General features: G+C 44.7%; 1 protein-coding gene, 4 non-coding genes and 1 pseudogene across 5 annotated transcripts in view; 2 read left to right on the top strand and 4 right to left on the bottom strand.

Moving 5' to 3' along the window:
• LOC138242549 (antigen WC1.1-like) overlaps positions 1-24,148 on the top strand; it is a 621,195-nt gene that overhangs the window by 340,673 nt on the left and 256,374 nt on the right. The window lies entirely within an intron of this gene.
• On the top strand, positions 312-420 carry LOC138219081 (5S ribosomal RNA; annotated as a pseudogene).
• On the bottom strand, positions 10,545-10,617 carry trnaa-cgc (transfer RNA alanine (anticodon CGC)). Its single transcript has one exon. It is a non-coding gene; the product is annotated as a tRNA-Ala (tRNA).
• On the bottom strand, positions 13,970-14,051 carry trnal-uag (transfer RNA leucine (anticodon UAG)). Its single transcript has one exon. It is a non-coding gene; the product is annotated as a tRNA-Leu (tRNA).
• Positions 17,542-17,629, bottom strand: trnay-gua (transfer RNA tyrosine (anticodon GUA)). The gene is given in 2 exon segments: positions 17,542-17,577; positions 17,593-17,629. It is a non-coding gene; the product is annotated as a tRNA-Tyr (tRNA).
• On the bottom strand, positions 23,192-23,284 carry trnar-ucu (transfer RNA arginine (anticodon UCU)). The gene is made up of 2 exons: positions 23,248-23,284; positions 23,192-23,227 (listed from the first exon to the last, which is right to left on the bottom strand). It is a non-coding gene; the product is annotated as a tRNA-Arg (tRNA).

The following is a 24,148-nucleotide window of genomic DNA, read 5'->3' on the forward strand; positions in this document are numbered from 1 at the left end:
ACTTGTTCGGCTGGCGTTCGGAGAGTCGCGTTTTTCAGAATTGTATTGAGATCGTTTTCCACAGAGCTCAGATGTCAAAGCACAGCAGCAGCTCTCCACAGCGATCCTCTATAGCGCCCTATCTCCCGCAGCTCCGTCCTCATTGGAAGGAAGCAAGAGTGAAAGGCTGAAGTGATATAGAGCTGGGACGAAGGCAGTGAAGAGAGAGAACGTGGGAAGAAGAGAAAAACGCAAGGGAAAAAAAGCAGCGTCGTAAAAGAGGTGACGGAGCTGTCCTCTCAATAAGAAGGGTGCCAGCGAGCCTTGCTCTCGCTTACGTCCACACCCCCTTGAGCACGCCTGATCTCGGAAGCTAAACAGGGATGGGCCTGGTTAGTACTTGGATGGGAGACCGCCTGGGAATACCAGGTGCTGTAAGCTTTTAAGCGCAGGAGGCGCCCTATCCCCGCGCGCTCGCTCATTCCCCTGTTCACACGTGCAGTGCGGCTTGTCCGTCTGTTTATTTGTCAGCTTTGGCGAGACACGGGTGCTTGTGTATTAGCGTGAGCGTTTTTTATTCTGATCATGAACAGTTTAACAAGTCCGCAAAGGATCGAGGAAAGGTTTATCGCCAGCTGAAAAGAGACACAGCGCTTCGGCTGTGGAGACTTTATTAATAAGGCCCCTCAGTAGTTGAGATCTCTGTTATTCCCATCTAGAAACATGCAATCAGCATGTTATTGCTGAAGCAATAGTCACAACATTATTCCACACCTGGGTGAGATGCGGGTTATGATGACAGTCATGCTTTCTACACCTTATACTGAGCTCAGAAATGGACCAAGCGGACATCTCACGTGCAGATCCCTCCGCGTATAAGAAAGGCAACTTGTCTCAGCAAAAATACAAAAAGGCAAAAACCCCACACTTGGAATGCAAACCTACCCTAAAAAGGAAACATGGTTTTAAAACGAACTTGATTTTCCCCTGGAGAAACCTTTTTATGGACACACATCGCATCTATTACACATGTAGAACTAAATATAAAGATAAAACTTAATATAAGAAGTCATGACATATCACACATGACGAAGTCTGGTCCAGAATAAACAGTTTACACTGACCCACCTTTATTTACCCTGGTCACTCACTTCTATTAACTGTTTAACTGGGTAACAAATTAATATTTGTTTCAATTTGGGATCTACACCTGGGAGCCCTGAAATGTTGGCCAGAGGGGAGAAGCTGATATTCAGACGTGAGAATATATTAAAATAAAGGATCTGATGTTGTTTTTCACCTGTCTAATCAAAGCTTGTTCAAAAATTATCTGATTATAGGACACACGAGTTTATAATCATACTCATTCCACTTTTTAACCCCGTATATATGCACAATATGAAACGTATATACACTAAATCTCACGTGTGACTCCCATAATATACATTTCTTTACGAAAATTAGGAACACTTACTACAATTATCAACCCCCCATGACGAGGCAATATTTCATACCTTTGTTTCTTTGTGGGTTCAAAGTTCTGTCCTGTCGTTTCACACGTAATGTTTTGGTAGTTATCTCAATTTTCCTTTGCAATTATCTCCAAGATCATCATCAACTTTTTGTAAAACGCTATGCACAACTGATATTTAAAGAAAGTCCTGTACCAAAACGTCTTCGTAGGGAAAGACAACTTTTTTTCCTTACGTTAGTCGCTACACGGTTACTCAAAAAATCCATTCACCGCCTTTAAAAAAAAAGTTTCGTTTTTTATTGTGGTTCACTGACATTTCTGTCACAATTCTGAGGGACCCCAAATAAAATTCACTTGCCGGTATAAAGACGCCGGCGAGGATAAGACAGGTATCGAGCCACCTGCGTATCTAGCGGACGTTTAAAATAAAAAAAATGGCGTGTAATGTTGCGAAGGGCTACTGTTTTTTTTATAGTTTGTCGATTGTAAGGGACGTGGGCCGCGACAGAAATACTGGACGGGGTGGGAAAAGGTTTATTGTACCGCAACGGTCACAATTGACTCACCAGCAAAGATGGCGCCGAGGCCACATCGACTCCCTCCCGCCCTGCCTCGCACCGAAGCTCGAGCTGCGGAGCGCGACGCCAAACCGCCAGTCCACGGGCGCGGGCGCCGGACATAGACGTCATAAACCCTTCCGAGGCGCAGGAATTATAGATCACTGTAGATTCTTCTGGACCCGGGTTAGGGACAGTGTGCCCTCCGTGAGAGTCTTCTGAGGAAGCCAGTGTCTCATGGGTGTCCAGGCTTGGTACCATCTGTCCATCACAGGACACACAGACACACACACTCACACACCCTGGACAGGACACCAGTCCATCACAGGACACACACACACTCACTCACACACCCTGGACAGGACACCAGTCCATCACAGGACATACACACACCCTAGATAGGACACCAGTCCATCACAGGACACACACACTCACACACCCTGGACAGGACACCAGTCACTCACAGGATACACACACACACTCACACACCCTGAACAGGACACCAGTCCCTCACAGGACACACACACACAACCTGGATAGGACACCAGTCCCTCACAGGACACTCAGACACACACACTCACACACCCTGGACAGGAACCAGTCCATCACATGACAAACACACATTCACTCACACACCCTGGACAGGACAGCACTCCATCATAGGACACACACACACCAGGGCCAGTTTTCCCAGAAGCCAATTAGCCCAAAAGCCTGTCTTTGGACCCGAAGAACACAGGGAGAACATGCAGACTCCACACAGACAGCCCCCCCCCCCCCCCGGGTCCAGACCCGAGCCCGGAGCCCCCCCGCGCTGAACCCCTCCGTACAGACGGCCGCACACAGCTCCGTTGTTCCCGATTCCCGAGGTGATCTGTTAAAAGAAGCCGGTGTGTTGCCTCCAGGTGACATTTCCTACTGGAGTCAGGCCAGGAGGCTCTTCTGTACACAGAAGGGGATGGGGGTGGGGAACAAGCCGCCCAGCCCTGTGGTTGAAGCCGATACCCCGGCTTCTCTCCAGACACAGCTGGGTGAGCTCCTCCAGTCAGTACAGGGGGCTCTACTGTACACAGAGGGTGGCGGGGGTGTGGAACAACTCCTTTGTTCGGGGCCTTGGGGCATTCTTGTTGTGAAAGGCGCTATATAAAAAAAACTGAATTGAAATTGAATCTTACAGGTTTGGGTTTTTCAGAGATCTTGTCAGAGATCTTGTCTGACGTGCCCGTTTCAAAAACGTAACGACACTCCTCACGTCCGAGCGCCGCCGGTCTGTGACGTAACGTATCCTTACACAACCATGACGGTTTCATCATGGACAGCACGAAAGCCCGAAAAGTGGTTGACGTTTTAATTTGGCAACGCCACGATGGATCCCAGTTTTTTTTTTATTTTGGAGGCCAAAAAGGACAAAAAAGGAAACGTCCGGAGTGGATCGATGGTCATCTCTGCGGTTGTTCTGATGTTCTGAAAAAACAAAACAAAAAAAAAAACGGCTCGCTTGCCCGGTCGTGTAGTGTTTCCACACCCCACGCAAATCAACTTCTCTTCGCCCCCGGGGGCTCGTCGCCCGCAGCACCCCTCTCACGTGATAGGGGCTTCCCCCGGCTTTGACGTACTTACCCCACCTCCTTCGGCCAACGTCATACCGAAGGTCGCGCTTCGGGCCGCGGCGATGTTGACGGACTGTCTTGTAGTGTGAGAAGGGTTTAAATTTCGACTTAAGGAGTTGGCCATCGTTATATTTCGCGAGGTATCATACGGGGGGAAAAAGAACATTTATATTTATCAACCTACTAGTAATACTGGGTGGATGTCACGTTCCCCAAAGTTCAGTGCCTCTCTCTAATAAAGTAGAAACGTGACATTGAACTCCGTTCGAAACAGGAGAAATCACCAGGACACGATACAACTGACGTCCGGAAAAGAAAAAAAGAACTCCTATTCCCATTTGTAATGACCCCGTAGTGTTTTTCCCGGTGTGCGCTCATCTTTCGGAGACCCGTTTCTCTCTGGTGTTTTGCTGTTGGAATAAATGCCGAGGTGACCCTTCTGTGTGGAGTCTGCGTGTTCTCTCCAGCGGGTCGTTTCCTACACCGCAGGGGCTGATCGAACCGGGGTCTCCCAATCGTCACAGAAGTGTGTGTCATTTTGGGTGGTGGTGGGGGGGTGCATCGGGGATACTGCGCCCCGAGGGGATAACCTCTCACCTTACTCCGGACGAATGGAGAAGACCTGTACCTTCACGAGTCCGGGTTGTGAAAACTTCTTCTGGCAGTTCAAAACGTTTCGAAGAGACTACAGCGCTACCCTGTTTTCCATTTCTATCGTGTATTATTATACAGTCATAAGTATCTGTACTGATCACAGATCCCCCTCTCACTACCAGGACTGAAGCCCAGTGCAGCACGAATAATAATAATAATAATGAATCCGTCTGGACTCTCCACTCAGAGCTCTTCCCAGGTCAGGGGGATCCCCTCCAGCCCCCCCAGTGTGCAGCCCCCACGTGGATGATGCTCCAGTCCGCTCAGCACACAGCAGCTCTCAGTGGGGAGGAGAGCAGAGGGATGGAGCCAGTTCATAGAAGGGGGTGATAAGGAGGCCATGATGGGTCAAGACCAGGGGGGGAATCAGGCCAGGACACTGGGGTAACACCCCTACTCTTCTCCAGAGACACCCCGGGATTGTTAACGAGCACAGAGAGTCAGGACCTTGGTTTGACGTCTTATCCGAAGGACGGCGCCTGTTTACAGTCCAGTGTCCCCCGTCACTATACTGGGGCATCAGGACCCACACAGACCGCAGGGTGAAAGCGCCCCCTGCTGGCCCCACTCACACCTCTCCCAGCAGCAACCTCAGTTTTTCCCAGGAGTCTCCCCTCCAGGTACTGACCAGGCTTCTACCTGCTGGGCTCCAGTGGGGAGGGGGCTGCTAGCTGGGAGCTGCAGGGTGAGATGGCTGCTGGGTAAACGATGGCTAAAGAGCTTCCTAGGACACCCTGGAGTTCGTGGTCAACTTCCTTCTCTTCAGACGGAGGTGGCTTGAAATCTATCTCGTTTCAAGGAGTATTGGACACGATGCCCCCCCTGCTTTAGCCCCGCTAACTGGTGGCACGCCGACAATGAGGGCTCTCGGCCTCAATCCATCAACCACAAACTCTCCGGGATGAAAGAGAAAGACAGACTCTGTTCGTTCGTTTCGGGGGGGGGAGGGAAAAAACCAAAAGCTTTTTTTAAAAAACATTTTAATGATGCTTAGCAAAAGAACAAAAATTACAATACAGATTAATGTCAAGGGACACACCCCCCCCCCCCCATCTTACGATCATCACAGGACCTTAAAATAATACTTAATAATACAAGGTCATGCAGACGATCTGAGGACTCAGGTGGAGATAATGTGAAAGTTTTCCACAGTCCAGTCTGGGGTCCCTCAGCTTCAGTCCAGACTGGGGTCTGGGGTCCCTCAGCTTCAGTCCAGTCCAGTCTGGGGCCCCTCAGCTCCAGTCCAGCCCAGTCTGGGGCCCCTCAGCTCCAGTCCAGTCTGGTGTCCCTCAGCTCCAGTGCAGTCCAGTCTGGGGTCCCTCAGCTTCGGTCCAGCACAGTCTGGGGTCCCTCAGCTTCGGTCCAGCACAGACTGGGGTCCCTCAGCTTCGGTCCAGACTGGTGTCCCTCAGCTTCGGCCCAGCACAGACTGGGGTCCCTCAGCTTCGGTCCAGACTGGGGTCCCTCAGCTTCGGTCCAGCACAGACTGGGGTCTCTCAGCTTCGGTCCAGACTGGGGTCCCTCAGCTTCAGTCCAGCACAGTCTGGGGTCCCTTAGCTTTGGTCCAGTCCAGTCTGGGGTCCCTCAGCTTCGGTCCAGCACAGCCTGGGGCCCCTCAGCTCCAGTCCAGTCCAGTCTGGGGCCCCTCAGCTTTGGTCCAGCACAGTCTGGAGTCCCTCAGCTTCGGTCCAGCACAGACTGGGGTCCCTCAGCTTTGGCCCAGCACAGACTGGGGTCCCTCAGCTTTGGTCCAGCACAGACTGGGGTCCCTCAGCTTTGGTCCAGCACAGACTGGGGTCCCTCAGCTTCGGTCCAGCACAGTCTGGGGTCCCTCAGCTCCAGTCCAGTGCAGTCTGGGGTCCCTCAGCTCCAGTCCAGTCCAGTCCAGTCCAGTCCTTGGTGGGGAAGGCGACTCCGATCTTAGCTGGCACAGAACCAGGAAAGGAACCTGGAAAGAATATTGTTATTGCAGGTGTGAGGGACACAGACACGGACATCACCATGACATCAAACAGCAAGAGGAGACTCCTTCTTGAATCACAGACACGACCGGGCGGCGTCCCCCTGTCTGCTCACCTGCACCTCCTCTTCTTCTTCTTGTCCTTCCCGGCAGCCTGCTCCTCCTCTCCCTCGCTCTTCCTCTCCTGACACACGGTCTCCGCCGCCTCCATCGGCTCGTCCTTATCATCTGTCTCCACCGACATGCAGCTCAGGGACTTTAAAAAGACGCACCAGCACTTCTGAGGCAGAGACAGGAGAGTCACGTTAAGAGTCGGACTGGACACTCCAGGACATGAACACTGCACTGAGAGAGAGAGGGGTTCATACACACACACTGACTGGACACTCCAGTACATGAACACTGCACTGAGAGAGAGAGGGGTTCATACACACACACTGACTGGACACTGGACAGGAGTAAAGAGAGAATCAGAGCATTACCCACTTTCTTTTTCTTCTGTCTCACAGGAGGTGGTGATTGGACCTCCTCCAGCTGGAGTCCGAGTAGGGAGAGAGGGGGCAGGAGAGGGACAGCACAGGGAGAGAAAGAGAGAGACAGGTGAGTCAAGTGTCCCAAGAGTACAGAGACTCTGCTGAGATCACACTCGCAGTGAGTGAGCCTGGGTGTAGCCCACTAATACTGACCCACTGTACACCATAGGACAGAGAAGAGGAGGAGGAGAGAGACACACTGCCTAGACACCACAGGACAGAGAGGAGGAGGAGAGAGACACACTGACTGGACACCACAGCACAGAGAGGAGGAGGAGAGAGACAGTGACAGACAGGGCTGACAAGACAGACAAGATGGCGAAACTCCACCACAGACAGGACAGGAGGCAGGGTGGGACCAGCACTGACCTTCTTCCTCTCTCCTGCCGGAGGAGCTGTCTCCACCTCCTCTTCCTCCTGCAAGTCAAGAGACAGGCTGAGAGAGAGACGGGCTGGTGGGACATCGGCGAACAGAGCTGAAGGCAGAGAGCCGGGGAGACAGGCCCAGCTGGGACAACGCAGGACAGACAGAGAGACAGACAGAAAGGAAGGAGAGAGAGACACAAAGATGAAGGCACAGAAAGACAGCAGGCAAAGAGAAAGATTGAGATTGAGGGACAAACAAACCGAGAGAGAGAGCGGAAGGAGAGAGAGAGAGGAAGGAGAGAGAAGGACAGACAGACTGACAGACGGGGCTGAAAGAGAGAGAGACAGAGAGGCAGGGACAGACAGACAGCAGGACGAGAGAGAGACAGAGATCGAGGGACAATAATTTGGTTTCGAAATTTATTCTGAAAATATACAATCATTCACTCCTGAAAAATATCGAGTTCAAATTATACATTATGTACAATATTGTAATCAACATATGGCTAATCATCAAAAATAAAAAAAACTGTACTGGGGGACACAGCTGGCTGTGCTGTTCTGGACAGAACACACTGAGGTCCAGTTTCCACCTCCTGCAGGATCAAACAGCACCTCCACTGGCTCTCCAGTGAACAGAGGGACAGACAGAGAGGCTTCAGGCTGCAGGGTGACATTGTCTCTGTGAGCTGAAAGACAATCAGGACAGAGGATGATATAAGAACACACTCTGTCAAGAATATAGAGCCCTCTAGTGATCCTACTGTAGACCTGCTCACCACCCACAGTGACGATCACAGTGCTGATACTGCTTCCATTAAGGTCCCTCACTGTGTAGTTGCCCTGATCAGCTGGAGTGAGGGAGCGGAGTGTCAGAGAGCTGTTCTGCACTGACACTCACTGTTCGTACCTGGGGCCAGGGAGCCCTGCGCTGCTCAGTAAGACTATACGATTCCGGACAGATCGTGCAGGATCAAACAGCACCTCCACTGGACCAGCAGTGTGGAGGGGGGAGACAGAGAGGCACCAGGCTGCAGGCTGTGGACTTCTGAGTGAGCTGAAAAGGGACAGGTAGAAACATGTTGAATATTTAGTTTTACAACAATACCTTGAGTTTGGACTGCGATCAGCTTCATTTTGTATTTCAGCTGTGAAAATGCAATTTCAAAAATGCACGCCACAGTCATGTTAGGTTCAAGTTACAGTTGCATCACAACTCAATACATTTGCAATTCACTTCTGAGATAATTGTTCCTGGTGTTTGTGTTGTGTATGCCTTGCAATGGAGGGGTGAGAAATAATGGACTTATTACATTATAATGAATAATAATTGCTTACACTTATATAGTGCTTTTCTGGACACTCCACTCAAAGCGCTTTGCAGGACATGGGGACTCCCCTCCACCACCACAAATGTGCAGCATCCACCTGGATGATGGGACGGCAGCCATAGTGCACCAGAACGCTCCCCACACACCAGCTATGAGTGGGGAGGAGAGCAGAGTAATGAAGCCAATTCATAAATGGGGGTTATTAGGAGGCCATGATTGGTAAGGGTCAATGGGAAATTTGGCCAGGACACTGGGGTAAAACCCCTACTCTTTTCGAGAAACACCCCGGGATTTTTAATGACCACAGAGAGTCAGGACCTCGGTTTTACGTCTCATCTGAAGGACGGCACCTGTTTACAGTTTTTCCAGTGTCCCCGTCACTATACTGGGGCATTAGGACCCACATGGACCACAGGGTGAGAGTTCCCCCTGCTGGCCCCACTCACACCTCTTCCAGCAGCAACCTTAGTTATTATTGTGAAGAATGAAAGAATATTAGGAACATGAAAAGGTTGAATGTTTTAAATGCGTTTTTTTACTGAAACATCCGCTACAGAGATGCGCACACACGTCATTACAAACGCACACCTGCACAGAGACGTCCTCAAGCGCCTTGTTCACAATTATGGGCTCCAATAGGAACAAAAAACGCCAGCCTGACAACTCGAGCATTCAAACCAAGAACCCAACACGTACTTATGTTGGCAGCCTGTGCAGAAAAGCAGAAAGAACCACAAGCCTTCTCTATTGGGAGGAAAAACACACACTCCCTCTCTCACACTCCTGATTTCCTTAAATAGCTCATTCTTCATCTCTGGCTCCTACATACAGTATAGCAGCGCTCAGTCTGCTTTGAATAAGCCATAAATCTAAGATTTGTTTTATCTGTTCCTCTTGTCTAGGCCTAGAGCTGCTTTTCATAAAAGAGCTGTTTGCATAAATAGCTAGGGTTACAGCTGAAGACACCAGCTTCATCCCCCAGTGTGTTATACGTCGGGAGCAAGAGAAGAGGGCCAGGCCGTGCCTTTTCATAGATTTTTCTTCTGAAAAGTCAGTTTCTCAGAGGCAGATTTAGCCCCTCATGCATTGTAGAGAGATAGACACGCCCGCGCGCGAACAGTTAGAGCTGCACCCTCACACAGAGTCAGACCCGCACAGACACATCCTCTTGTTTAAACAAATACACAAACCTGACGGCGCTCACAATGATCCAGACACACACACACACACACACACACACACACACACACACACACACACACACACACACACACGACATCAGTAGTCACTCTTGCACACTGGACCCCAGCTCAGTCCTCACCTCCAGCTCCTGCAAACCGCTTCGAACAAACTGCATTAAGAAAATTAGGTTGCGTTCCGGTAGCAGGCCATCCTGGGCACCAGTGTGAGTTACACACTCATTTGTAAAAGCCCTTCCGCATCGTCGGGCATGCTTCACAGTGCTGGACCTGGGGTGTGGGTGCTGTCTGTGTGGAGTTTGCATGTTCTCTCCCTGGTCTGTGGGGGTTTCCTCCAGGTGCTCCAGTTTCCCACAGTCCAGGGACAGGCTGCCACTTTCACTGGGCAGTGCACCGTCACCGTGGCAGCATGGTGGGTCGGATCTGATTTCAGTCTTTATTTCCTTTTTTAGAGATCCTGTAACCAGGACCTGTTCACTGCCATGACGGACATAAGGAACAATAAAGCCGAAGTCTTGTTTCCCACAAGAAACAACAAAACCGAAGTATTGTTCGATGTGCCGGTACAAACTTTTAGGTTATATAGTCCTTCCTTGCTGCTTCAGACGTCATTCGGTGTTATGGTAAGGGGGGGGTCGTGGTATTTGGCCAGTTAAGAGACCCTGGCCAAATGGTCAGTTTAAGATTATGCCCCCTCGCATCTGGAATCCTTATCAGTTAACCCCCTTTCCTGCCATAAACCCCTGTTGCTTAGAAGTCTAATTTTCAGGCAGAACTGACTTAAGTTAACCCTATTTACATCTTGTCTCTTACTTCAGCCCTCTTCCATTTGCTAGTTAAAAGTTGTACAACCCATTTGTATGCGACAAAAGAAGCCAGTCTGTTTCCGCCCGGTTTCGAACCGAGGGCCTTTCGCATGCGAGGCGAACATGATAACCACTACACTACGGAAACAGTGGTAAGATGTGCCCAGCGGCCCAGTGCTGAGCTTCGCCAATGCGTTTCAGCTGCTTCCAGTGCCTTTATTGGAGTGCGCTGATGGACCGTGCTCTCTCTCCAGAGACCAGCACGCCTGTCATGGACGGAGCAGGAAAGGCGGTGCCACATTCTACAGCCCTCTCCACGCAATCGGGCTACTGAAGTGGAGAAAATCGCCTCTCCAGAAAGTGCAAATATCATAGAGGTAGAGGTAGGGAGAGAGGAGGAGTACAAATTCAAGCAGAGGCCTGAGTGGAGCACTGTCGTATGGCCCTGACATCAATCCCTCAACTCTCTGCATAAAGAAGTGTCGTATGGCCCTGACGCCCACCCCTCCACTCTCTGCGTTAAGCTGTGTTGTCAGGCCCTGACATCCCACCTCCGCCACTCTCTGCGTAAAGCAGTATCTTCAGGCCCTGACATCCCACCCCCGCCACTCTCTGTATAAAGCAGTGTCATATGGCCCTGACATCCCACCCCCACCACTCTCTGTGTAAAGAAGTGTCGTATGGCCCTGACACCACCCCTCCACTCTCTGCGTTAAGCTGTGTTTTCAGGCCCTGACATCCCACCTCCTCCATTCTCTGTGTAAAGCAGTGTCATATGGCCCTGACATCCCACCCCCACCACTCTCTGCGGAAAGCACTGTCATATAGCCCTGACACCCACCCCTCCACTCTTTGAATAAAGCAGTGTCGTCAAGCCCTGACATCCCACCCCCGCCATTCTCTACGTAAAGAAGTGTCATATGGCCCTGACACCCACCCATCCACTCTCTGCGTTAAGCTGTGTTGTCAGGCCCTGACATCCCACCTCCGCCACTCTCTGTGTAAAGCACTGTCGTATGGCCCTGACATCACACCCCCACCACTCTCTGCGTGAAGCACAGTCATATAGCCCTGACGACCACCCCTCCATTCTTTGCATAAAGCAGTGACGTCAAGCCCTGACATCCCACCTCCGCCACTCTCTACGTTAACCCCTGTTAACTCGCTTGCTGAATGATCTCTCAAGAAATCCCTGGTGAGATTCAACAGGTGTTTTCTTCAACAGCCACTAAAAGTCTGAAGACCTTCTCTGGATTTCCTGAATATGATGTAAAATTAGTTCAAATCATTTGGTAGTTAACAGAACAAAATGCTTTGGAGGTACATTTAAAACAGCAGAGCAACACTGTAGCACTTCGTGTGTGACTGAGTTTAATTGTGTAAACCTGTCTCTCTATGAACACGAGCAAAGAGTTCTCACTCAACAGAAGATTGCGATGTGAGCACAATAATGTAAGACATCTGGTGATGCCAGGGATTAAACTCGGAACTTCATACATGAAAACCATTGAACTACATCCCCTATGGCACAGATGGTGGAACTGACTTAAAGATGTGCATATGTTCACTGACCACAATCCACCCTTCATGAATAATTGAAATGAATAATTTATTTTTATATCCAGTCACATGGGCGACGGTGGTTGATTCTTCAATGGGGGAGAGCGTTTTTCTACCTCCTTACTCGACTGTCTTTCAATTATGTTTTCCTTGAAATCTTTTTGCATCTTTTAAGTGCTTGCGATTAAATTACGCATAGAAAAACAGCAGTACAGTTGATGTTCATGGACCGATGCACACAACTCCAGTGATAAAGCCCTGTCTGTAAATATTGTAGAAGAACGTTAAAGGGCGAAACAACGCTCCAACCACGGGAATGGTAACAAGAAGGATCGTGTTCTTATTTAATATGTGCTTTTGAATTGCCTTGTCAATACACACAGGCTTTAGAGATGGACAAATAATTTACAGTGGTGTTTGTAAACAAAGATGGAACATGTTTTTTTCTATACCAGGAAGAAAGGAGCAGACTCTTAAACTTTAAGAGACAGAAACAATACCTCATCACAGCTAACACTAATTAAAACAACATCACAACAGAAGAGTGAAGCCTTGGGTGAATCAAATTAGTTTTCATTGGTCGTCTGTGTCTTCATAACTTTGTAGGTGAGAGAGAGGATTGCGAAAATGTGCGGGTGCTTCTTAGAAGTGTGTTGGTAGTACAGGTGACTTCCAAATAATTGAGCCGGGTTTTAATCCCGGCCAGTGCATCCCCAAACCTTTTCAAGATAATCATTTATCCGGTAGCACATCTCCTGAAACTAACATTCGAGGTAGGAAGCGTGCTCTTAAACACCAAAACACTCAAAAAGGAAGAAGCAGATCTCTGTACACAAGACAGTAGTGCGATATTAGAATTTCTGAGTTCTTGATGGATTCAGGCTCCTTCTCAGAGGTCCTTGCTCGCCAAATAACTTTACATCTGAGGAAGAGCACCACGGAAAAAAAACCCAACTCAACAAGCGAGCGTGTTGGTTGCTCTTGCTCTTAATGCAAGGAGCTGTTTTTTTTCCTTGCAATAATCATTATTAACCAAAAACAGCAGCACAGGTAAGTCGCATTTGTGATTATGTCACTTCTCTGCTTCAGCAAGGTCAATAAAAGACTCTGAAAGTAGTAAAGCAAAACTGAACTCAAAATCATATTAGGAATTCTGAGCGATATCTCCATACAGGTAATCCAATAAGAACGTTTAAATATTTGAATATAATCTCTCTATATATTTCGCTGCTTTTTACCCGGAGTAAAACTATTGGATTGAAGGAATGCTAACCGCTGGGTTAAAATGTATAGTTGTTATTTGGAGAAATCTGTAAACTCGTGATCTTATATGTTTTAAAAGACAGCACAGGGAAAAACGACAGTGCTGATTATTTTCCAGAGACAGAGCACTGATGACCTCTCCGAGCTGATTGATAAAGCCCACCCAGTGGATACTCTAGCAGAACGTCAAAGAACATTCACCTTTGTATCCAAAGAAACGACAGGAACAACATCAGGAAGCACAATCAATTCCCCTTTTAAATCTTTCCTGTAAGGTATGCTATGTGAATCCATGAAGTTAATCCTCTGATCTCTTTTGATCACGAACAAAGTATTTCTGATGGAGCGCTATGTTCAAAGATTTAATAAGCTTTACCCCTGCCAACGATTCGGCGTGAAGAATTAAAAGTTTCACAGACAAAAGCAGCTCACCACCACAGCCAATATTAAATGTACTTGCCGGTACACTATCATGTGCACTGCCTCAAAAGTGATCTCGGCAGATGTTGTTCCCTACATAAAGCTGAACGTGCCAAAGAGAATTTCTATTGAGAAAAAATATTTTTTCTGCCTTGATGTTAAGCCTGTCTTTTAGAAAGTCTATCTCTAAACACCTCCCGCAGCCTAACAAAAAGCGCTTTTACTGATTGTATTGCAGGTCTTAAAACATTAATATTTGGCAGCAGTGGGATTCAAACCCACGCCCCCAGAGAGACTGGAGCCTAAATCCAGTACCTTAGACCACTCAGCCACGCTACCTTCCTCCATACCCATCTTCACATTGCTGGCTTGGACTAGGGGGGGCTTCAGCTCTTGTCGTCAGATCTAATGATATCATGACATGTGGAAGTGACTGCACCTTCATCTTCCGAGATGCTTTCAATAACACAAACGCTACTTTCACTGGCACAAACACAGCAATAATGAAGGTGGTGGGATTCATCCTTTGTGCTGTTTGTAGGGGTGTAACTCTACGGTGATCTGCTGACTTGAAGAGCAAAAATCAAAATCCTCTGCTATTACTGTTGCTTTTTTCATAGTTTCTTCAAATCCTTCATTTGAACGTAGATTTTGAAGGATATTGATGATAATACCACATAAATTGTGGTTTTCTTGTGATCGCCAATTTTATTCAAATAACAGCCTTTTTTACAGTTCCTTGCGTGTTTCACAAGGTATAATAGCCCCCTTCGCATCCTCAGCTAACATATTTTAAAATTACAATAGCTTATACAGCATGCATGTTTACATTTATATTAAAATTAAAGTAAATATACAAGAATACATACAGTGCTAACCCAATAATTCTTGTCAGGTTCTGCAACAAATCTGCGTTGTTATTTTAACATGTTTCAGCTGAGGGTGCAACAGGAGTATAAATGAATTTTCCCGCCAGCCATTCAAAGACCAAATTCCATGAGTGAACATTATTTTCTCAGATGTTGCCGGCATTGGACTTTGCCGGTGGTATTGAATTATGTCCACAACTGTTGTAGTAGTTCCTTCTTGAAATTCGACACGTGCAAAGCACTCGTAATATCATAGGTGTTAAAGTTCGCTGAGTCTATTCGAGTCATGGTGTGTATCCCTGCCTATCATTGGGAGACGGGTAACTTTTTTACACTCAGATTCCAATCTTCAATGCTTTGTGTGAGAGCTTACATAACTTTCATTTTCTCACAATTTCTGACGATTGTTCCAAAGGGGCACCCTGTCAATTCCGAATACTTTTCAAAAATCTGCCTGCATGTTTGATTATTGTCATTTCACTTAGAAAAAGTTCAATATTGATCATAACTAAAGAAAATAATGATCACGAACAAAAAAGGGATAAAGATGCAAGTCGATCTTGAATCAGAGCTGGGTGAAATGGGCTTCTGTTCTGATATGGTTGTATGAGAAACAGGAGGAATCGCCAATCTCCTATAGAACATGAGTTGAATCAGGAGTGAGACATTTAGTATACTCGTGCATATGTCAACGCCTGACCTACATCGTAAAACTAACATTAAGTTGTCAGAGACATTCATTTATATACAAACAAGAGACAGACCAAGTAATAATTCTACATTAGTTCAGGTGGGTAAACCTGAACTAACTAACTAATAAACCTTTTAATAATTCTACATTAACGTGTCCTACATTGATCAGACTAATTGACATGGTCTGATTCAGAGCCTGTGCAGTTCGTGCTAATTACAACAAGGACAGTTCTGGTCCCTCATCACCGAACTGAACACAAGTTCAGCTGTTCTCCAGTTTTGTTACGCATGGTTTTTCATTGCAATTGAGTTCAGAGCTGGAGCTGATCTCCAGACAGTACAGTGTTTTGGGTAAGTTGTCGAAATTCGCATGAGGCTGCAGACAACTTACCCAAAGTGTTTTCTATAGCTTTCAGGTGGAGTTCATTTATATAAAACAACGTAAGTGGTATAAACGCAACAAGCCAGACGGCAGTCCAACTTATAATTTTCTGACGCGAGGCCTGACGCGTTATTCATTATGCCACTGACCCTGCTATTGTAGTGCTAAAAAACACGTTTTCTACATTTATGTCTGTTCACTCTAAAAACTCTAAAAAGGACAAAGGGTTTGTGTGTCCCGCTAAAATTCCGCTTCATTTCGAATGCAAATAAAAACCGTTTTGTTCCAAGAAATCATAGATTTGTCACATCCTTCATACTATACTTCTCTCTTGTATTAGTAAAGCATTTTGATTTAAACTGAACAATATATGAAAGGTTTCATCTATACACTTACACATAATAAGTATACGAATAAATACTCGGAAGAAGCCGCAGCTCAGGTATTAGAGAGATTTAAAATCGGATCGGAGGATTTAGAGTCCAGACTGCAAACCAACAGCTTACACAGGTCTTTTATAGAACCCTTTTGATTTCCTCTACTTTGTCCCTGTGATGTCATTGTCCTGCTCGCAGCCGAGCCCGACACACGTCTGGTTTCTGTCGCTTGACGCACACCCTGCGGTCCATGCGGGTCCTAATATCCCAGTACAATGAAGGGGACACTAAACTGTAAACAGGTGCCGTCCTTCGGCTGAGACGTAAAACCGAGGTCCTGACTCTCTGTGATCATTCAGGAGAATGGTGGTGGTGGAGGGGAGTCCCCATTACCTGTAAAGCGCATTGAGTGGAGTATCCAGAACAGCGCTATATAAGTGTGCGTAATAATAATAATGATTATTATTATTATAATTGTAATGTAAAATGCAATAAAAAAAATATCAAACTTTGATTCAAAATAGATTAATGTAAAAACTGATAAAGCTAATGCTTTTTTCAGGGCTATAGCTGTAGCTGCGAGAAGGTTAAAAGCGCACAAGTGATCTGTCTTTCGTCAAAGTAATTGCCAGAGCAGTAAGACGCAGAGCACCATCCAGCAGCTGTAGACGATGTTCGGGGAAGAGCTAATTCTGTTTTTAGCACAGGGAGTGAGAATGAGCTCAGTCCGGCTCCGAGCAGAATCCATCCTGGTTTGGTTACAGTGCGCCTGAGGATCTTTGGATCGCAACGTAAAAAAAACAATTGCTCACATCGTGTGACTTCCACGACAGGAAGGAAAGATATCACTTAAAAAAATCAGAACTGAAGATTTGGATCCTGGGCCTCAATTTGATCAAATTATTAAAATAATAATTATTAAAATATCAAATTGTGTTTCTGCAACATTTCGTGCACAGTACGCCATTTTTATCTAAAAATAAAACAACAGTCACAACGAGAGCTTATACGCAGTCTGGGGTATATTCCCCTTTTATATTTTTGCCACTTTATATCGAACCTGTTATACTCCCAGAAGTGCACAGTAGCTTGTACAAATGTACGATTCACCACTGGTATAAACAGATGTGTGCCCTGTTTGCCTTTGTAAGCATTTGTTTAAAAAATAAGTTCACAATACGATAAAAACACAGAAAGCACAAACTTCATAATACAACGATACAAAATCAATACCAAATCATTATGCCAATTAAGTACCTATCCTTTGAAAACAGAGAACACCTTTATATCTACAAAAAACTTGACATTTGTATGTATTTTTGAATTACAAAGCAGACAGAGTAGTCCCTTAATTCAAAGATCGGATCTTGGCCAAAACAAGACAATCAGACGTGGGCTGAATTCGGAACAGGAACCTCTACTTCGTCGTTTATTGAACTTTTGATAAATGTCTGAATGAAACAGATTCGCTTTTTTAACTCTTTGATTAGAGTACACAAAAAGCACCTTCCTTCGAGCCGGAATCGAACCAGCGACCTTAGGATTCCCTACTGACTCCACTACAGTCCTCCGCTCTACCAACTGAGCTATCGAAGGGATGTCAAGCAATGCCCCCTAGCACATACTGCCCAATGTAGTGAAATGTTCCGGGTGATTTAAATCCCACTTCGACATCAAGTTTCCAACTCGTTTCCTTAGTCTTGTTTACCTTGAATTTAAGCCACGAACCAGGATTCTACTGTATAAACTTCCAGGGATATTACAAAATGTTTGATGGGGCATCAATCATTCCAGGCGGAAATTGACTCCTTTTTTTTCTCGAGGGATCATATTAAACATTTCATTAGTATCGAGAGGAGGATCACCATGAGACACAAAACAAATAGTTTCTTTCTGTCTTTATTAGAAAGTAGCGTTTGTGCAACATTAATAATATTTTCGTGGAAATAAAGAAGTTTCGAAATGTGGTTTTGAGTTAAATATTACCGTGTTCATGTAATTAGTTTGTGTTTGTCATTACTATATATATATTGCCATGTTACTAGAATTTGTAACTGAAGTTTACTAGTTGTGTTTTTTATGATGGTTAGACATTTGTTGATTACAATATTGTATATAATGTATAATTTGAACTACATATTTTTCAGGTGTGAATAGTTGTATATTTTAAGAATAAATTTCTAAAATAAATCATTGGCTTTATTTACTAGTTTCTACACCTATAAAAATCTTTCTTTGATGTATAATAGACCTTTAACTATATATGTATAGTAGTCTTCTAAATTTATCCGTATAATAGAACTACAACCATTTATGTATAATAAACATATAATCAATTTCATTCTAGACCAGTTACGGAGCACAGTTACACGTCTGGTATGCGTTCAATAGTCGTATATTCTACATCTTTTGCCCACTGGGATGTGCCGATTTTAACTTGGCAAACCAAGATACACATTTTCTAATGAAACCTTAATTAAAAGACAGTTTGTTTCTCGAAAGCGTGTTATGTAAAAAAAGAGAAAAACGAAAATATATGGATGGTAATCTTTCAAAGCTGAAGATTTTACTTTTGAAAAATTGACATTTTATGTACTGTATGCAGATGCATTCGCTGGTTTTAGAACTTTGCTGTACTTCCTGAATCATTTTCAGTATTATAAAGTGGGTGTAGATTTTTCTTTCAGGTTAGGACGCGAGTGTGTACATGTGTTTGATTTTCGTTTCACTGATTCTCATTGAAGATTTGGGAATTAACGACGAAAGAATCAGTTGCCTCGGAAAGCAGAAGGTTTGGTTCTCAACGATATTGAAGACACGCCCATGTAGAGCAGCGGGTGATGATTTGTGCTATAAAAGACCAAGTGCTCAAAGTGACGTCTGCGTTTACCGTTTAGACTTTTCATCTCGGGCGCACTTTTAGAAAGCAAAGATAGAGCAGTTGTGTTGAATCACATTATAACAGCTGTCAGCAGAGTGGCGCAGCGGAAGCGTGCTGGGCCCATAACCCAGAGGTCGATGGATCGAAACCATCCTCTGCTATGTACACTCTATGCACGATTGATAAGCATACCATCAGTTTAATGAAGTGCATTAAAACTGTTTTTTTCTCTCGTGTGTATGAAAGCTTCACACTTAAGGTACTCTTTCATCTTTACCAATAGCAGATGCCCAAATGTATCTTTGGTTGTTCTGCGATCCTTCATAGTTTCCTCAATTCCTTCAAATGAACATCCATATCAAAGCAATTATGTATATATATATTACAATTAAGGTACATATTAAAAATATCAACGCACATTTGTATAATGCTCATTTAATAATGATTGTCAAGGATTGTCAAGTTCTCCAACAAATCTGTGTTCTAATTTTAAAATATTTTTGCTAAGGATACAACGGGTGTATAAATGAATTCTCCCAACAGCCAGTTAAAGAAAAATTCCACACGTGAAGATGGTTTTCTTGGACATTGACTTAGGTACTTATTTGTTTACTTGTTGTAGTTGCACACGAGTAAAACACAAAGATTTCCTGCCACATTCAAGAGGGTTTGCGAAGAAATCCCTTCAATTTTTAGCGGAGATTTTGTTTACATCATCACAATCTGAAGCACGTCCCTGAGTACGTTTGACCCACCAGCCCTTTGTTTAACAGCTGCACAGGGACACATTCCCGTTGCTTTTCACAACTCACATGTTTGTAGTTAAAGAAAATAAAATACTGTCATTTTCCTGCCAGCTGGCAGTATTTCTTCTGCACTGACTAAGAGTAACCAAGAAGTTCATTTCATCTTTCGCAGGCTGTAATCTACAGAAAAGGAAGTGAATACTTGTATTAAGCTAAATCAAGCCGACGGAGTTGCACTGCTGTTGTTTTTCTCCACTTTTCGTTAAAAGGAGAAAAAATCACTGGCATTTTTTGGAAGCATTTCTTCTGTCCTGAGAAGCAAGATTTGTATTTTATCTTTCAGAAGTTGTATGAATTTCTTGAAGTTCAGAAACAACTTGTTCCAGAAAAGAAATTAACACTTGCTTCAAAGTAAATCAAGACGTCGGTGTCTCTTGCTGTGTGTGCTCTTATCTGTCCATCTCTCTATCCTCTTCTCTCTGGCAGTCTGTGTAGAGTATCTGAAGGGGATGTAACACCACTTGGAAAAGAAAAAAATTCTCAGGAAAATTCTCAGGCAGAATAAAAAATCATTATTCTCTTCTCAGTGAGATTCACAGCTCAGACTCACACTCAGACAGGATCTCAACTCCGTACTGCTCTCTATCCTCACAATCCAGAACCAGAAGATATTCAGACAATCAGTGCTGCTACATGAAAAATATCAGACAGAACAGCCTGGACTCATGTCACATTTCCCCCTTTTATCTTTCCTCCCAGCCCTCTTAGAGACATAGAAGAGCTCCTGGTTCTCCTCTCTGTGAACTGGGCTCAGGGGTCACTGATCTGGCAGTTGTGGGCTCTGTTCCAGGTCGAAAGCAAGAAGGATCTATTAACGCTTTCCAGGACTTCCAAACTCTTCAGTATTACTTTCTTTACTGTATGTCAGCCTCCCAAAATGTTTATAAATGTTTTATGAGTGTGGAATTATCTTATTATTTATATACAGTATTTATGTAATAAACAACAGTAGTGACACTATGATCGGTATATTGATTATTTGTAGCCTATGGTCCGATGGTCGTGTCTACAATAGTGACCATTTGACCAGTCTGTAGCTCTGAGCAGTGGGACTCAGATCACACAGAAGACCCGCCTGTGTGTGATTCCATACCAGCCCTGGGATTCAGCTACTCTCACAAATGTCTCACAGACCGTCTTATAAATTTACAATTAGATGAAGTCATGTAACAGTTTTACAGATAATTTAAATAATCAGACAGCAGTTTTGGCAGTGGATACATCTCCACATGGGAGAAAGGAACTGAAATATATGTGCTCACTGTAAAGTAGGAAGAGGTGGTCAGACAAGCAAAACAACTTTGCAGATAATGTGAAGTGACATTGTTTTGTGTCAATCAGCTCACAGATTTCGCTTCATGTGCCTTAAGCTGTGCAATTTGTATGGTTGTTGAATGAGATTGATTTCTTCACAAGCCCAGTCAATTGACAGTGGAGAGCTTGCCGACACACACCTTCATGAAGACTCTCTTCATTGTCAAGTCGCCTCCTTTGCATACAATAGTAGCACCGACACTAAGAGAAAGGATGAGAAATAGCGTTTATCAAGCGATTGCAGTGTTTGTTTGACTGAGGATCCTTGTGTGCTGAACTGGCCTCTGGAGAAGTGTAGTGCAGTAAAACAGAAGGTTTGTGTCACTCAAGATTGTTACAGAACAGAACAATACAATTACAATACTTTTATGAGAGTAAATATTACTGGTGCATCACAGTTCTTATAATGGTGAAAACAGGAGCACCTTCTCTACATTTTTGACTGAAGTATTTAAATGGAAAGAAATACTATCACTATGCAATTCATAAATGCAATTGACCTCCTCTAAATATTCTAGTTTGATGAAACAATGTATGGAATTAGGTGACAATATCGGAATTCATTCAAATGCTCAGGATTAATTTTCAGCAACAAAAAAAGTGCTCGGAAATATTTTACAAGAATGAAACCTTACATTCACCTAAATAAACATTCACCATCTACATTAGCAGAGAACAGTAGGACAGAAGGTTAGTGTCACTGGACACTGCATCAGAGAGGCCGATCTCTTCTCCCTCATTATGCAGGCTTACCCACTCATGATGAACTGTCCTCCAGCGATACTCAGCTGCCATCATCGACTCAGACATGACGTTCATGTACATATTATACCTTAATATGGCACTGCGTTACAATAATTTGATCAAAACAACTGGTGAAAAAAAAGATAAAGACTTTGTCCAAAAAAGAAGCATTTATACCTTTCCTCTCCTACCAGCCATTACAAGTCACCTAGTTTTTAATTTAGAGCTAGATTAAAGCTCTAGTCTCTTTGGGGGTGTGAGTTGGAATCCCACTGCTGCCAAATAAGAAGCAAAAAACACACATTTGCTGCAGAAGTAACAGGAGAATTTGTGCCATTCAGCCTCATAGTGTGATGTCATTTTCTCAGGCTCATTTTTAGATGCTTGTGATCGAATCTATGATTCTTATGAGTGTGCCCTCAATAAAGGTAGCACAGATATAACGTGCCAAGTTTTCAGAGAATCGCATTAAATACAGGTCAGAAGAAGGCGACAAAGTGTCCGCTAGGCAGTTCAGCTATTTCAACGGTGTTCTCTGTTGTTTAGGTCCAGAATGACACCCGTTACAACCAGGAAACACACAGTGTCAGGCATCAAAAAGACTTCCCAAAACCCTGATCCTCTCCTTGATCCGGTGATGGCATCCAGACATTTCCTGCAACAAAGCCAGGATACGGTCTTCAACAACACGAGTGAAAGGCTAATTCCCAGCTTTTGCAATCCTTTGCAAAGAAGGACCGCATGTGCTCAGTGTTAAATGCGCTGTTCATTATTATTATTAATAATAATAATCTATACATTATATAGTGCCTTTAAAGGTGGCTTTTCAAAGTGCTTTACAGAATGAAACCAATAAAGTTAAAAAATACACAAGATAAGCAGGATGAGAATACACAGTTAGAGGAGACAATAGATGGTGGTATTAAATACAGTAGGAACAGAGGGGTAAAGAATAGTTCATTAAAGGCTCTTCTAAAGAAGAGGGTTTTGAGTCTGGATTTGAAGGAGTTTAGAGAAGGTGACTCTCTGATATCCTTGGGAATAAAGATCCAGAGCTTTGGTACAAAACAGGAGAAGGCCCTGTCACCCATAGAGTGTAGATGGACTGGGGGACAGATAGGAGACCAGAATTAGAAGAGCGAAGGTTGTGAGGTGGGGAGTAGGGCGATAACCCAGACAGGTACTGTGGTGTCAAGCCATGGAGAGCCTTATAGGTGAGCATGAGGATTTTGAAGTTGACAGGAAGCCAGTGCAAGGAGTCCAGGACAGGAGTAATGTGATCACAGTCCAGTGCTAATTTCTTTCTTGTGGCTGCTGGTTCATTTTCAACTGTGGACTCTTAAGAAGTCCTTTATTTGACTTGATCAACACTGATCCCTAGAGGATTTTGAAAGGTTGAATCAAAATGATACATGACTCTGGTGGGACTCGAACCCACGACCTTTGAATGACTTCATTCTATCAAAGCCTAGAAGTCCAATGCGCTCTCCATTGCGCCACAGAGCCAACCGATGCATCGCTATATAAAACAGCTACAGAAAGCTGTAACTCATGCTTCTCCCGTTGTCTTTAAATTAAGCTCCATAAATATTGACAATGAGTGGCCTGTTGTCTACGAATAGATACCGCTGGGATTCACACCCAGGGTCTCCTGGTTTTTAGTGAGGCGTCTTAACCAGCTAAGCCATGGTGCCAAACCTGCTAAATGTTATCCACAACTTCAACCACCTGTGAGAAACGGGCAACTGCAGTGTTACGCCTGCTGGCTGAACAGATAATCCTTTTCGAAGTTTAAGGAGAGGATTTCTTTGTCAATTCAATTAAACATTTTAGAAATGCTGAACGATTGATGTGTTTCACGCGCAGAAATATTTTATCGTTACGTACTTTTTCTGTGCAGTAAGTTCTCCTTCAACTCCGCCCAACAACAGAGGTCGTTTTTAATACAGGAGTAAAGGCACACTGCACATCAGCAAAACATCCCGTACAGGTTTAGGGAGAGCGACATCAGTGATTGGAAGGTTGGAAGTTTCGGGTCACTTTTTTATTATAGATTCAAGCAGCCCTGAATACCTTTTCAAGAAACATTTCAGAATCCCAGTCACGTCCAGTATGATTGCTACACAGGTCTACAGTATACAATCAGAATACTGTTTGTGCATTATATAAAACACACCGCCCAAAGCATTTCTAAAACAGGAATTACATGTTTCTGAATGGCCCTCCTTTATAAATAAAATAAAAGGTCTGAAGCCTGCTCCAAAGAAGCACTTTATTCAGAGCTGACAAAGATGTGATAGGAAACATCTCGGAAAATGAAGATGCAGTCATTTCCAAGCATCGCACAACAAGAGCTGAACCCACCCGACG

The sequence above is a fragment of the Lepisosteus oculatus genome, chromosome 14, assembly GCF_040954835.1.
Source record: "Lepisosteus oculatus isolate fLepOcu1 chromosome 14, fLepOcu1.hap2, whole genome shotgun sequence".
Classification (NCBI taxonomy): domain Eukaryota; kingdom Metazoa; phylum Chordata; class Actinopteri; order Semionotiformes; family Lepisosteidae; genus Lepisosteus; species Lepisosteus oculatus.